The sequence below is a fragment of the Furipterus horrens genome, unplaced genomic scaffold (genome assembly GCF_987537825.1).
Source record: "Furipterus horrens unplaced genomic scaffold, mFurHor1.1.pri manual_scaffold_4, whole genome shotgun sequence".
NCBI lineage: Eukaryota > Metazoa > Chordata > Mammalia > Chiroptera > Furipteridae > Furipterus > Furipterus horrens.
This window is the reverse complement of record NW_028327174.1, coordinates 125,148,250-125,164,497: the sequence shown is the minus strand read 5'-3', so window position 1 is coordinate 125,164,497 and position 16,248 is coordinate 125,148,250. Positions and strand designations below refer to the sequence as shown.

General features: G+C 39.7%; 1 pseudogene; it reads right to left on the bottom strand.

Annotated features, from left to right (window-relative positions):
* Nucleotides 1-1,570: 1,570 nt before the first annotated feature.
* Nucleotides 1,571-2,816, bottom strand: LOC150012823 (phosphoglycerate kinase 1 pseudogene; annotated as a pseudogene).
* Nucleotides 2,817-16,248: the final 13,432 nt, after the last annotated feature.

Genomic DNA, 16,248 nt, shown 5'->3' with positions numbered 1-16,248 from the left:
TCTTGGAACCTGTCATTTTGATCTTTCTTAACCCAGGGATTTGTGATACAATTTTTATTTATAAACTGTGACATAAGATATATATATAAATGTGTATATTTATTGTAATTCCAAGTATTATACAACAATACATATTGTTTAGAGCTCAAAGATTTATACACTTTTCCCAAGCTCACAAAGTGGTAGAGCAGAGATTTATATCTAGACCTGTTACTTACTGCATTGACACCAGAAGACCTGGTTCTTTTGCAAGAAATCTGGCTGCTTCTGCTCCTTACTAAAAAGGAGAAATTTGGTACATAATTCTCTTCTGCAATAGTCTATCTACCATTAGCATAACAAAGCCTTATCTTCTATTTTAAATAGAGAGTAGAATTTTCTTAAGTGACTAGTATATGAAATATCAGATCTACAGGAAAACTAGGACAGGTTTATATTAATAACTCTCTTGAGGACTCACAAGAAATTCTGTAGGATTCCCAAAGTCCAAATTTGAGCTTATATTCTCTATAATCACATTGGCTCAGGGAGCACCTCTTTCTAGATGAACCAATGAGAGACAACCTAGGTTCCTCAACAAACAGGCTTGCATACCTTCTCTGACATTTTGGGTTCCACACACAAATGGACTCCTCTCTGTCTCCCAAGGAGGATAAGTATTATCTGCTCCATTTTGACCCTACACACTTTCATCAAGACATCCTTGGTCCTCTGTTGTATTTCCAAAATCCATACCTCAAACATATCATAATCTTAATTATAGAAAAATTGTGTAAGTTTTTTTAATTGTGTAAGAATTTTATTTGTAATTGGGCTCTATTTCCATAGAAATAGGCATAAGTGTCTGTGGAAACATAATTTCCATTACATTTTATAACTTGATTTTTATAGTTATTACACAAAAATTGGAAACTAGGTGCTTCAGAGAATACGTATGAAAATAAATGAGATGAGATACATCTTTGATTCTTCAAGGATCTTATTGTCTACAGGAAAGTTAAGGCAAGTCCAAATACAATATAAGTGCTATAATATATAAACTATCAAGAAAAAGATACAAATTGAGTGGTTTGGGAAATCAGAGTAAAATTTATATGCTATTATAGGAATTAGGAAAGAATTTTTCCCAGTTTCCGTAAATACTTCTATTATTTATTTAATAGATCACCAACTTCATCTCCCTTCTTCCCTGCAACTGGCGTTTCATCTTATTTTCATGCTGAGAAGCAAAACAATGACAAAGCTATTCAGAGTAAGCTATTCCAAGAAGAGAATAAAGCTAACAGTTTACTTTAACAGGCAAAATATAAATATATGCACTCTAGAATGCACAATGGTTTAGCCACTGAGAAATTTAAATGAGATCCTGAAGAATGTAGTCAAATCCAGGGTGCAGTAAAGGCGAGCTGATATGCTGCTGTGCAACTGTGTTACTGTTCCTGAGCTGCATCTCTTGGCCAGTAGCTGAATCTTGACATGGGGAAAGACCTTAGCTAACACCTGGCAGAGGTATGGAAAGCACTAAATTGAGTGAGGGGATGCCCAAAGAAATCAAAAGGCATGAAAAGTACTAAACATTGCTGAGAGCTTCCACCCCCGGCAGGACTTTACCTTCCAGGAGCTCTAAACTGGCACCACAACCAATGCTGATGTGGCTGACTTTGTCCTCTGTGTTCCATTTGGCACAGCAAGTGGAAGTGTTTCCACCACCTATGATGGTGATGAAGCCCTGGGAAGTGGCTTTTACCACATCATCCATGAGGGCTTTGGTCCCTCGGGCAAAAACTTCCCATTCAAATATGCCCAACAGGTCAGGTCCTCACAATCTACTTGGCCCAAGAGACAGCTTTGGTGTACTTCTTGTTGTTCTTGGGATCACAGTCCAAACCCATCTAGCCAGCAAGTATGCCGGAGGTCACAGTGGTTTTGCCAGTCTTGGTATTAACGTCAAACTTGTCAGCAATGAAAGTCAACCGGCAAGGTAATCTTTACACCATTTTTCTTAGTTTTGCTTATCAGATCTTTGATGATATTGGCTCCCTCTTCATCAACAAAAGAAGTGCCAATCTCCATGTTGTTGAGCACCTTAAGGTAGGTAAAAGCTATTCCACCACCAATAATCATCTCATTGACTTTGTCCAGCATATTACTGATCAGCAGTATCTTGTCTGCAACTTTAGCTCTGCCCAGAAGGTCCAGAAAGTGTCACTCTGAGCTTTCTAAGGCCCTGGCAAAGTAGTTCAGATCCTTCTTCAACAAAAAACCTCCAGTTTTCTGTGGCAGATTGACTCCCACCATAGAACTGTGGGTTTGGTGAGCAGTGACAAATGTGTCATCGACATAGACATCCCCTAGCTTGGAAAGTGAAGTTTGCAAAGGTTCTATTTTAGTTGGTTAAGCTTTAACCTTATTCCCAGAAGCATCTGTTCCCTTCCCTTCTTCCTCCACATGAAAGCAAAGGTTCTGCAGCAAGATGACAGACCCAGAGGCTGGGTCAGCACAAACTTTCTCCACTTCAGGTTCTCCCCAGTTCTTCAAGAACAAAACATCCTTGCCCAACAGAGATTTTAATTCTACAGCAATGGGATCCAAGGAATACTTGTCAGTACACCATCAGGCTGACCCAGGTGGCTCATGAGAATAACTGACTTGGCTCCATTATCCAAACAGAATTTGATGCTTGGGATGGTGGCCTTGATCCTCTGGTTGTTTGTTATCTTATTGTTCTTCATAGGAACATTGAAGTCCACTCTCATGATTACCCACTTGCCATTTACATTCAGCTTGTCTAGAGTCAGCTTATTAGAAAGTTACATATGCCAATAGAGCAGCGGTGAGAAGCCAGAGGATCACACAGCAACGGAGGCTGCAGTGACTGTGCTGGAAAGAATTAGATAAATAATATTCCAATGACCAGTGGAAGAAAGAGGAAACTCTAGGTGAGAAAAACCACAAAGAACAAAGGACATAAGAAGGGAAAGCAAAGCATGTATTTATAAAACTGTTTTAAAGTTTAATATGGTTGAAACATTTTTGTGTGTGCATATAAGAACAATGAAAAATTAATTTAAAAGAATATGGTTGGGTTCATTCTGAAGATTTTAAAACCAAACTGAGGGTGTGCTAATTAACTCATCATTAATGGGAAGGCTATGAAAAGATTTTGTGCAGGAGAACAACATGATATTTTCTGGTTGTAGTTTAGGAGAGATTTCAACACACTAAAAATATTACATTTTCCAGGTTCTTTTGCATCCAAGTGAGGCCATGTGCCCAAGTCTTGGCTAAGGAAATTTAAGAAGAAGAGTGAATATTCCCTAGACATTACCTTAAAGGTAAGAGAAGTCCTACTTCTTCCTTTTCCTCCTTCCTTCTGCCAAGAATATGGATACAGTGATACTTGAGGAGCCATAGAAGACTGTGAATTAACCTTGGGAATACAAATCATATAAACTGATGAATAAAATTATGATCCTAATTTTTAGATACTGTGGATCTTATACAACCTGATCTTGATTTCACACTTCTGGACAATTCTTAAAGAGAAATGAACTTCTACTTTGTTTATAGCATTTTGGGGGTGGGGTTCTTGGTATAAACATCTGGAGAAATTCATGCTAATTATATGGATACTCAGGAAAGTCAAGTGGGAGAATATAACCCTTTTACTTCTAACCTCAAATTTAGAAAACTGAGCAGGAAAAAAAAATTCCACTTCAGAAACATCAGAAGATAGCAGAATAAAAATACTTAAGCGATCCATCAAAAAGAACATAATCAGGAGCTGCAAGATGGTGAAGGAATAAGTGGAAGCTAACTAACCTCCTCCCAGGACCAATCTGGAATTACAACTTAATCATGGAGAAATCATCTGGAATAACCAACTGAACACTAGCTGGAGAGAAGTCTTATAACCACAGAGAGACAAAGAAGGCCACTTAATCACAACGTGACTGGTAAGAAGTGTGGAGAAAGGAAAGGGCTGACTAGGCTCCCATGGGTGGCAGCTGAAGGGACTGAATAACAGCTCAGCAGCCAGGGGTTTCTGCTGAGAAGGGCTTCCCAGCCTACAACAACAGAGTGGAAAGTGAAATAGCATCCAGCTGTGAAAAGCAAAAAGCCACAGGGTTTTTTGCTGGCCTGAAAGAAACATTGGGAGAAAAAGAGCTCCTAAGCAGATCATATACAAAAATATTTTGGAACCTATTTACCCTGGACTTAAGCAGAGGGAGGGCAGAGAGGACTAGAGATGCTTGGGGAGAATTTGGGACAGTTGCTTTGAGGAGAGAACTGAGGGAGCAGCTGACTGGGTCCCACTGCTGACTCATTCCCCATACTGCAGGCAGACCATTCCCCTCCAAGTGGCATCAGTCTGAGGAGAAGCAAATGCCCCATCCACAGGAATTAATCTGCCCCACCCTCGGTATTTAAGCCTGATGGCTGATCACAGATTGAATAGATTAACAACTAAAGGAGATAGACAAAGGCAGTAGATCTCTGGCAGTCTCCAACAGGCTAACTAGGCCCAGCCTGGTACACAATCTGACGCCACCAAGGGCAGATACAAGTACTGCAGATCAATCTAAGAAGCACCAAAAAACAATAAGGGTCACAAAAATGGGGAGACAGAGAAACAACCTCCCATCAAAAGGAAAGGAGAAATCCCCAGAAAGAGTGTGAAATGAAATAGAGGAAAGAAAATTATCAGAAATGGAATTCAAAACATGGATTATAGGGAAGCTCAATGAGCTCAAAGAAAACTACAAAGAACTCCAGAGAAACTACAAGGAACTTACTGAGAATTATACCAGCATAAAAAAGAACATAAAAGTTATTAATAAGAGCCAGGAGGAAATGAAGAATAAAATTTCTGAACAGAAGAACACAGTAGAAGGAATTAAAAGCAGGCTAGAGGAAGCAAAATATCAAATCAGTGAGCTGGTGGGCAATGTATAAAAAAATTTCCAGACAGTGCAACAAAATGAAAAAAGACTGAAAAAGAGTAAAGAGGTTTTAAGAGAGCTGCAGGACAACATGAAATGTAATAATATCCATATCATTGGAATACCAGAAGGAGAAGAAAAGGAGAAAGGAATAGAAAACCAATTTGAAAAAGTAATGACAGAAAACTTCACTAACTTGATGAGAGAAAAAAGTCACACTAGTCCAGGAAGTACAGAGGGTCCCAATGAAGATGAACAAAACAGCCCTACTCCAAGATACATTATAATTAAAATGGCAACATTCAAAGACAAAGAGAGAATCCTAAAAGCAGCAAGAGAGAAACAGCTAATAATATACAAAGGAGCTCCAATAAGGCTATCCTCAGATTTCTCAGCAGAAACACTACAAGCCAGAAGGGAATGGCAAAAAATATTCCAAGCAATGAAAGACAAAGGCCTACAACCAAGACTGCTCTACCCAGCAAGGCTCTTATTCAAAATGGAAAATGAAATAAGGAGTTTCTCAGACAAAAGAAGGTTAAAGAATACATCTCCACCAAACCAGCATTGCAAGAGATTCTAAAACCTCTGCTTTAAGATGAAGAAACAAAGAGACACAGAAGGAACACAAGTACAAAGGGGGAAAATGACAATGAATAAGTACCTATCAATAATAACAAAAGACCTTAAGTACCCATATGCTCATAGCAGCACTACTTACAATAGTCAAGTTCTGGAAACAACCTAAATACCCACCTGTAGATGATTGGATGAAAAAAACTGTGATGTATCAACGCAATAGAGTATTATGTAGCAGACAGAAAGAAGGAACTCCTACCATTTGTGACAAGACGATGGAACTAGAGAATTATGCTTAGCAAAATGAGCCAGACAATGAAAGACAAATACCATATGATATCACCTAATACAGGAAACTAATGAAAAACACAAATGAGTAAAATTGAACCAGGGGTATGTAAACAAGGAGCAGACTAACAATAACAAGGGGAGAGAGGGGAGGTAGAGAAGGGGCTAAAAATGGAAAGGATCTAGTCAAATAACATGTATAAATGACCCACGGACATAGACAACTGGGTGGGGGTTGACTGTGGGAGAAGGGGGGGCAGGATGTTGGGAAGCAAAAGGGGGAAAAGTGGGACAACTGTAATAGAAAAACAAACAATCAAAATTTTTAGTGGAAAAAAAAGAAAGGAAAATAAATAAATAAATGAGCCAGCAAATACCCCCACCGGGGGGGCGGGGTGGGGGGGAAACACACACACATACACACACAAAAACCCTTTTATATGTAGGAAAGTGAACAAAAGAAAATGTAGAGTATGGAAATGAAATTTTAGTGAATATTAGAAGAACAAGGATTTTTCTTCACACTATATTTTTCTCCCTACCTGATCCCTCCAGAATTTGGCATTCTGAAGAAGTAAGTAACAACATAAGGTTCTTTGCAAAAAACAAAACGAATAAGACCAGTTGTTAATAGAGGTTTTGTTAACCAACACTTTGACTGGAATATCGTGCCTAAAGGAGGCATGCCTGGGCTCTGGTTGTTACCAAAAAACCCTGAGGAACTGGGACTGACATTTGAAGGCAATAAAAGCCCACAAGAAAAAAGGCCTGGTACCTTGGTTGGTTGTGTAGTTCATGGCAATCTTTCCAGGGAAGGAACAAAGATTGCTTTCTTGAAAGATGGCTAGAGGGAACCTTAAAGCACAATGCAAAACCTGAAGGACTTGGAAAGGACAAGTGTTTATAGGCAAGACTGAATGGCAGGTATGGGGCTTAGCTTCCATGCCCTGAAAGGGAAAACTGAAGGTCACACTTAAGGTTCCTTGTGTAAGTTCCAGCAAAGCAGACTTAAAGATCATAGGTGATCATTTGCTACTCTTGTTGTGTTTATGCAAAAGAACAAGATAAATTAAAACCAAACTTAATGCAGTTTCTTTAATGACAAGGAGGGCAATCTTAAGGAGAAAAATTGTGATTCAAGGAAAATGACAATGCTCAGTGGTAGACTATAAAGTAGTGCAGCTGACTATCTTTAAGTTTATTTTCATTTAGTTTGTTTTTATTTGAAAGTAAACTAGGTCTGTGACATTATCAAAGATGCTTAATTTACATGCAAGAAGAATGTCAAATGCCTTGCAACTGGATGTCTTCCCAATAAGACGGTCTCGCAGATCTAGAGGCTGGTTTGTGGGTTATGTTGCATAAATTAACATGTGTGTTCTGTTTTCATAGGGCATAAGCCTATGATCTCATTACCTGAGTGATTGCACTTATAGGCCTCAATCCTGTCTGCATCGCTGCCTCCTGAGACTCAACGGTTTGGCTGAACTAAGTGGCTGGGTTGGTGAAGTGTGGGGTGGTCTGTGGGCTTCACTTTAAAACTGGTTTCTCTTTTCTATCCTAATGACTTGGACAGAAAGGGCCCAGAGGTCTGAGAGCGGGGAATCCTAAAATATTTCCCTTAGCCCAAGCTAAGTATAATGGGCAAAAGGGTTTTGGACAGGTGAGATGTGCCTGGCACACCTTCCTCCAAAGAAGCCCTTTTTTTCCGTAATGTGGGACATTGAAAAATTAATCCCTTCCTTCTGTTATCTAGTGGTTATGGATTGAATGATGTCTTTTAACCCTTTTGCCAAATCTGTTGCCCCCAGAATACAACAAGGATGCCAGCTTGTTAAACCAAACATGCTGTTGCCCAGGGACAGCCAACTGACCTGGAGTCTGCAGCAAGGCCACCCTCCCCTCCACACCGCCACACTTATTAGGGATTTTAGACCCAAGTGTACGTAGGACAATGACCATTTCCTGCTTGAAGCAACTAGAAGAGCCAAGACCTTTGCCCATTGTCCTTTATAAGATTATAAAGGGTCTTAGGTCTGAGAGAGGGAAGTTGTTACAGAGCGGGGGTCCCCCTAAAAAATTAATTAATCAATTAATTAATTTTTTAAAAAGAATAATATAGGAAAGGTGAAGCCAAAGAACTGATATGCATGACCCATGGACATGAACTAAGGTGAATGGGATTGCTTGAGGGGAGGGAGGTAAACGGTGGAGGGGAGCAAATGGAAAAGAAATTGGGACAAGTGTAAAAGCATAATCAATAAAATATACTTTTTTAAAAAGAACATAATTAGAGACTTGAAAGATTGAAAAAATTATGGTATTTATTATTTAAGTCAAAAATCTTATTTCAAATGTTTATATAATTTGATCAGCTTTGTTCAATACTAAATGTTATCTGATATCCATTCTATCACATCTATTTTGTTAACTTTTTGCTGCTCTTTATTGTGAAACATGAAAATTATGAAAAACAGCTATCCTAAAAGAGTGAAATTTTGTTAACAGAAAGAGTATTTCATGGCATCTCAGCTGTGCTCACTATTTTCATTTGCAAATGTTATAGTTCTTAGTCTCTTAGGTAAAGGAAGAACAAATGGAAGGGAATGGAAAGGGAAGACTATGCTCACATAGCCTTCTATGAAACACACTACCCAACCCACATTTACCTTCACATCCAAGATACACAAAACACTGGCCATTTTTCTTGTCTGGCAAAAGTAAGAGAGATTTACTTCAAATAGTTCACTCAACTGTACAGAGTACATCCTTAGGATAAGGTTTAGAGTCACAACATGATCCAAGAACAGAGACAAATAAAGATCACATCCTCCACCCAAACAGCCATTCTTCTTTCTGAGTGAAGTATAAATCAAAGTACTTTAAAAATAAGATATTTTCATATAATAAGGGTGTGGTGATGATGAACTCCTTTAGCTTTATCTTGTCTGGGAAGCACTTTATCTCCCTTTCCACTCTAAATGATAGCTTTGCCGGATAGAAGATCAAAACTATGAACAGTAAAATGACAACAAACTTACAACTATCAACAATGAATCTAAAAAACAAAAACAAAGTAAGCAAGTGGCTATAACAGAAACAGAATCATAGATATTGATGTAATATAGAGGGTTACCAGTGGGGATGGGGAAGGGGAAGAGTGGAGTAAAAGGTACAGGGATTCAGGAGCACAATTGATTGGTACAAAATAGATAGGGGGAAGTTTAGAATAATACAGGAAAGTGTGAAGCCAAAGAACTTATATGCATGACCCATGGACATGATCTAAAGGGGGGGGGTGATTGCTGGAGGGAAGTGAGGTACCAGGTGTAGGGTGACAAAGGGGAAAAAATCAGGACAACTGTAATAGCATAACCAATAAAATATACTTTAAAAATAGAAGAGTGTGTGCAATTTACAGTGAAAGGACAGTGAATAATATGTATCATTTAGAAAAAATGCTCACTTCTGTAAGATCATATATAAGTATTTCCTTAGTGCTTCTCCACCTTGACCTCTTTCATGAATTTGACAGCATTTTTCCATTCCTATCACTTTTCTTTTCTTACCTCCTGTGGGATGATTTTTCTCTACTTTTGTTTCTCTTTCTATCATTGCAACTGCTGCTCTATTTCATGAGGAGTTTTGTCCTCCTCTTTCCATCTTTAATTGTAGATTGTTATTTTACTATAACCTCCCTCTTCAGAGTTAAACCCTAGATCTTTTCATCTTCCCTACCTAAACTCACTCTGTTCTTTGGAAATTTCATCTTATTGCACGTTTTTTGTTTGTTTGTTTGTTTACTCTATTACATTTTTTCCAATTTTTTCACAATTTGCCCTCCTCTGTTGGGCCCACCACACCCCCTGGCTCCCACAGTCCATCTCCACCCCACTGTCTATGTCCCTTCATACATGTTCTTTGACTAGTCTCTTCCTTTTCTTTCCACCATTCCTCCCTACCCCTTTCCTCTAGAAGCTGTCAGTCTCTTCCCCATTTCCATGTCTCTGGTTCGTTTTGCTCATTAGTTTACTTTGTTCATCATATTCCTATTATAAGTGTGATAATATGGTATTTGTCTTTCATGGACTGGCTTATTTTAAATAGCATAATAGTCTCCAGAACCATCTATGGTGTCACAAAGGGTAGGAATTCCTTCCTCTTTGTTTCTGCTGCATGTATTCCATTGTGTAGATGAAAAACAGTTTTTTTAATCCATTCATCTACTGATAGGCACTCAAGTTGTTTCTAATACTTGGCATTGTAAATAGCATTGCTATAAACATTCATCTAGTCGTGTGTTTATCTATGTTAATGACAAATACACTAATAGCTACTACAGGTATACAGTACTCTAATACCTTTCACAGCTTTTACCTCTTATAAACCGTGGTCTTTCATCACCACCTGCCTGTATAGAACACTCCATAGAAAACTCACCAAACTGATTCTTTAACATGCATACAGCTTGTCAAATGCTGTATGGCAACAATATCTCTACAGTCATTCAGGCTAAAGATGTTGCTGTTCAAAAATCTTCAATAGCTTCCCATTGAAAACAAACAAAAAAATGTTGAAATATTATTTAGGTCTTCACATCTGTCCCCAATATTATCAATTTTATCTGTAATTTGTGCCATGAAAGATTACATACCTTAAAAATTAGAATACCGCTTCTTATGTTATCCTTGTTAGTTTTCATTGTTTTCTCTATCTAGAGGGCTCTCCTTCCGATCTCCACTTGTGAAAATATTAATTAGCACTCAGATGCTATATCAAATGCTGTCTTTACTAAAATTGCATAAACAGAAATAAAACTCTCCCCATTTTTCTTTCGTGACATTTAACACTTTTTAAATAATTATATGTTGAGTACATGTCTTTTCACTACATGACTGGACAATAAGGCTCATAAGATGGAATTTATTCATGTTTGATACCACTTCTCTGCAGCATCTATTAAGGAACCACACATGTACCAATCAATCAATCTGTACTGAAAAAGTCAGTAAGTTAGTGATTGAGTAAAGTATATCAAACACGTTAGAAAAAAAGCAGCATGAAATGTTCCAATGAGAGTATTTAAAAATGTCTTGTCTCATCCAAATACATCATACAAAAGATAAATGAAGAATCATGGGACTGGGTAATCACTAATATAGATGAGTATTTACTACATCATGAATCATATTGAAAAACTATTTCTAAACTATTTCTTAGAAACTAGATATTCTTCATTAGTGCTAATTTTCTATATGTTTATGTCTAAAACCTAAATGTTTTTATTATATATAGTATCATGAAAACAAAAGATAGATCGCATTCAATTAGGATCATAGCAGAAAAAACACCTTACAGTCCCATGTAATTAGTTACTCTCTCAGCCCTTTGATGTCATCAGACACGGCTATCTTGTTCACTATTGGTTCTCTGTACCCAGCACCGTGTCTCATGCTTAGTAAGCAATAAATGCATATACACCACATAATATAATTTTAAGTAAGAATTAAAATGACCTCTTGTCAGGGTCTCCCTGGGAAAGTATAGAGACTTGGAGCCTGTAAGACCTGACCGGAAAACTGGAAAAGCTGGGTGCATCATACCTCGATGCTATAGCCACTGGGACCCGGTGGGAATCGGGCCATGATAAAATGCTTTATGTTCTTTGAAGCTTGCCCTGTTCTTTTACTTCATTTGGCTGCTTTATTGTACCTCTGTGACAGAGGTTTTAACTTTAACTCAAAATGAACTCACCCTCCCTATTTTATGGCCATCTGAAGTCTTTGTGTCCAACACACTCTGACCTGAGGGAGATCTCAACAGTTCTTCAGTTGTTATCCATGAACAATATCTATTTTCTGTAATCAGCACTGTTTAACATTGATTGATGAGCTTTACGTGTGTGCTATATGTCCTTAAGCTTACTGCACTCAATAAAAGATCTTGGAGGAAGACAGTTGAGGCATTTGTCTCTCAGACATTTGCTGGCCTTCTCTCCCCTAGCACAAGCTGCCTGGGAAACCTTCATGTCATCGCAACACCAGGGGATCTCTGTGGGTTGGGGGTCCCCAACAGCCTGGCACTAACGTGGGGCCTGGGATTTAATCTTCAGGGTTCACACATGCTTGAAGGCTATGAGCCACTGTTGCAGATGGCACACCTAGCCTAACACAAATTAGCGCCTTCATCCCATGGTAAGGGACAGCAGTACTGACTTTCAGTATATCCACCAATGTGTCAAAGATAAAGGGAAGGTCTAAAGTTGGTTTTTCAACCTTATCAGTTGTTTCTCCCTTCCCATCCTCCACCATTTTATTTCTTGCCACTTAAGAAAACCTAGCTGAGTTTAGCAATAGAGAGGGGGACTGAGAAATTTCAAAGCTCAAACTAGTCTGTCTTCCACTCTTTCTGTGCCAAAGGAAACATGGGGAATGGACTTTCTGAGGAACAGGAGATTTATTTCTGAGTAGTTCAAAAACTGCTTGAACACTTGGGATGCAAAGTAGAGGAAAAAACTTTAATTGCACTTTTACAAGTTGTCAAGGACCATTGCCCTTCGTTCCCTGAGAGAGGGACGTTAGATCTAGATGTTTGGGAAAGGGTCAGGCAGAAACTGACTTGGCTCCAGTATAGTGGCACCCACATTGGAGCTCAAAATTTGGTCACTTGGGGAATGTTTAAGGTGGTGTTTCTGCCTTTGCAAACCAGGGCTCATAAGGCTGAAGAAAATATTTATGGTTATCCTGAGAATGCTTGTATGGAGGACAAGGGTTGTGCTCCCCTAACTGAGGAGAAAAAGGTTGATTCTGAGCCTACTATGTGCAGGGGAGCCTCTGGGAGCAAGTGCCCCTGAGTAGGATGATGAACCAGATAATTTGGATCAACATCTGCCCCCTCTACCAGCGAAGTTGCTTTCCTGGCTGCCACCAATTACCACCATTCCTTCTAAAGGCTCTCACTTAATGTAGAAATGTTTTTTATAGGCCATGCAAGTGGGGGATTATGAAGCTTTGAAAACATTTCCTGCAGTTATTAACCATCAGAAGAGTGGTGAAAAACCCACTCACAAGCCAGTGTCTTTTGAAGTATATAAGGATCTTAAGAAAAGTATTAAAGAGCATGGGCTTCAATCTCCTTATACCTCTCAGCTCCTCACCACTATTATGAAAATGTATTGCATGGCCCCCTGTGACTGGACTGCTTTATCATGGACTGTCCTGACTATCATTCAGTTCTTGGTTTGGAAATCTAAATATCAAGAGAAATGCCACACACAGGCTATGGAGAATCATGCAAGCAGGAGTCCAGTCACCTTTAAAATGCTTCTGGGGGTAGAACAATTCACCAACTCTGAGGAACAGGCTAAGATGAATCCACTTGTTTTTGTTCAAAGTTCACTATTGGCTCTCAAAGCATTTAAATTTGTTCCAGACACCAGGACTAAGGCTACAGATTCCTTCACTAACATTCATCAAGGAGCTACTTAACCTTATTTAAATTTTGTTGACTGACTCCAGGAAGCCATTCAGAAACAGATTGAGAGTAAAGAGACAGCTCTGGCTTTAATCCTTAGCTTGGTCTATGACAATGCCAAGCAGAAATGCCAATCAGCCCTTAACTCTATCTGGCTGACGGCCACTGATACTAGTCAATTGTTAACGCTTGTCAGGACAGGAACAGAGGAGCATAAGGTTAGTCTTGCTGCTGCCGCTACCAAGGCCACAATCACCTCCGCTCTTCAAGGGAACATTAAGTGTTTTAATTGTGGGAAGCCTGGCCATATACAGAAGGAATGTTGCAGAATGGGGAAGGGAGATAACTGTGGCCCCCTGCCTAAGGTATGCCCTCGTTGTAGCAAAGGGAAGCACTGGTCAAATCAATGCCAATCTAAATATGACAAAGATGACAAACTTCTCCCTCCTTCAGGAAATGGGAAAGGGGGTGCAAACTCTGGCACCCTGAAGCCAAACAGGAACCCAGCAGGCAGGAACAATCAGCAATTGCTGTAGAATGAGGCAAGCATCACCTTACTGACCTCTGTGCCACCATAAGGGGGAGCGCAGGACTGGACCTGGTCACCACCAGGGAGCACATTCTAAAAGAACAGGGAATTATCGTTCAGGCTCCCCCATGAGTGTGGGGACCTTTACCTAAAGGGATGGTTGATCTAATAGTTGGAAGATCTAGTTTTACTTGTCAGGATGTCATAGTCCAACCTGGGGTTATAGACTCAGACTTTCAGGGAGAAATTCAAATTATGCTATCTACTATCAGCTACCATCTCAGACATGAATTACTTAACTTCTTCTACTCATTTACTTTGTTCCCAATGTTCAACAGATAGAGAGAGGGGAAAAAAGCTTCAGAAGCACCAATGATCAGTTGGTGTTTTGGACAGCCTCCATTCAACTTAATAAACCCATATTGAAGGTCTCCTTTAGAGGCTGGGACTTCCATGGATTGCTGGATACTGAAGCTGATATTTCTGTTATTTCCCACCAGCATTGGCCACATAACTGGCCCCTTACCAAAGCTGATATTACTATCCAGGGAATTGGAGGGGCTTCACAGCCTCTCTGAAATCTCTGATCTCTCAGTTGCTGTGGTCCAGAGGGGCAAGAGGGGTGGATATGTCCGTATGTTCTTCCAGTTCTCCTCTACATTTGGGGACAGGACCTTTTAAGTCAGTGGGGAATGCAGGTAACCCTACCACCTTTCCCTAGTGACCGCTGTCATGCCTCTCCTCTATCCCTTACCTGGTTGTCCATTATGTCAGTTTGGGTTGATCAGTGGCTGCTGAAAGGGGAGAGGTTCAACCACCTTAAGAAATTGGTCCAGGAACAGCTTGATGCCTATCAAATTGAGCCTTCCAGCAGCCCATGGAATACCCCAGTTTTTGTGATCCCCAAGAAATTATGGAAGTGGAGACTAATTCATGATCTTAGAAACATTCGTGAAATTTTGCAACCAATGGGGCCACTTCAACTGGATGTCCCTAATCCTGCCTGTATCCCTAAGGATTGGCCTCTAATAGTCATTGATCTAAATAATTGCTTATTTACTATTTCCCTTGCAGAAAGGAATAGGGAAAAGTTTGTCTTTTCTGTCCCAGTTCTTAATAACTCTCAACCTCTTCAGCATTATCAGTGGAAAGTACTCCCACAGGGCATGCTTAATAGTCCCACTATCCATCAGCATTACGTTCATCAAGTTCTACAACCTATTCAATGCAATGTAGTGATATTCTACTTTACCACTATATGGATGACATACTGCTCACCCCCACAACAGAAGAGACTTTGGCCCAGACTTATACTTGCTTGCAACATAATGTTTCTATGCATGGACTAGTTATTTCTCCTGACAAGATCCAGCATAGCAAGGCACAGAATCTATATTTAGGCTATGTCTTGTTTTCTCATACTCTTAGGCCACAAGCCCTAGAACTGATGCTTCCACAGCCCTTAACTCTCAATTCCCTTCAAAAGCTGGTTGGCTGCATTAATTGGGTTTGTCCCAGTCTAAGAATTACCACCCACCAGTCCCATCATCTGTTTGATTCTCTTAAAGGGGATTCCAGCCTTAACTCTTCCTGGACTCTAGCCCCTCTGGCCCTTAAAGAACTTGAGCTGGTGGGCAAACACCTTCAGCACCAACAGTTGTCTAGAATTGATCCCTTCATGCCGGTCTGACTCTTCTGTTTTCCAAACTTAGATATGCTGACCAGCTTGATCAGCCAATTGTTCTCCTCCTTGGGTATGATTGAATGGTTGTTCTTATCTCATCAACTCAAGTGAATTATCACCACCTATGTCAGTTCCTTATGCGCTCTTCTTATTAAGGTGCAGGAGTGCTCAGTCCAACTTTTTGGACATGATCCATCAATCACTCACCTCCTCCTTACCCAATTATATCTACATCGGTTGTTTTCTCAATCTTTTGATTTTCAGTGTGCCTTAGTAGATTATGTTGGGAAGGTTGAGATGCCCCTCCCCTCAGACAAACTCTTGCAAAATGTCCCCATGCTTAACGTTGGGTTGAAGAATAAGTATAGTCTATCACCCATTGAGGGAGCTTGCACTGTGTTTGTTGTTGGATCTGGAAAAACTGGTAAGGCTGCCATCACTTGGTGGGAACGTGTCAAATGAGAAAATGTTGTCTCACAAGGGCATTCTTCAACCCAGTGAGAAGAAATTTCTGGAGATATTTTAGCACTCCAGTGTTGGCCCTCAGAACCTCTCAATCTTTTTTGTGATTCGGGTTATACTGTTTATAATGTTCTTAACATTGATGAGGCACTTCTAAAAACTAGTATTGACCCTAAATTGCTCTCACTCTTCATTACCCTTCAAAGTCTAATAGACAAGAGGACTCATCCCCTGTTCATAACCCATATCCACTCTCACTCTGGTTTGCCTGGACCTGTGGTTGAGGGCAA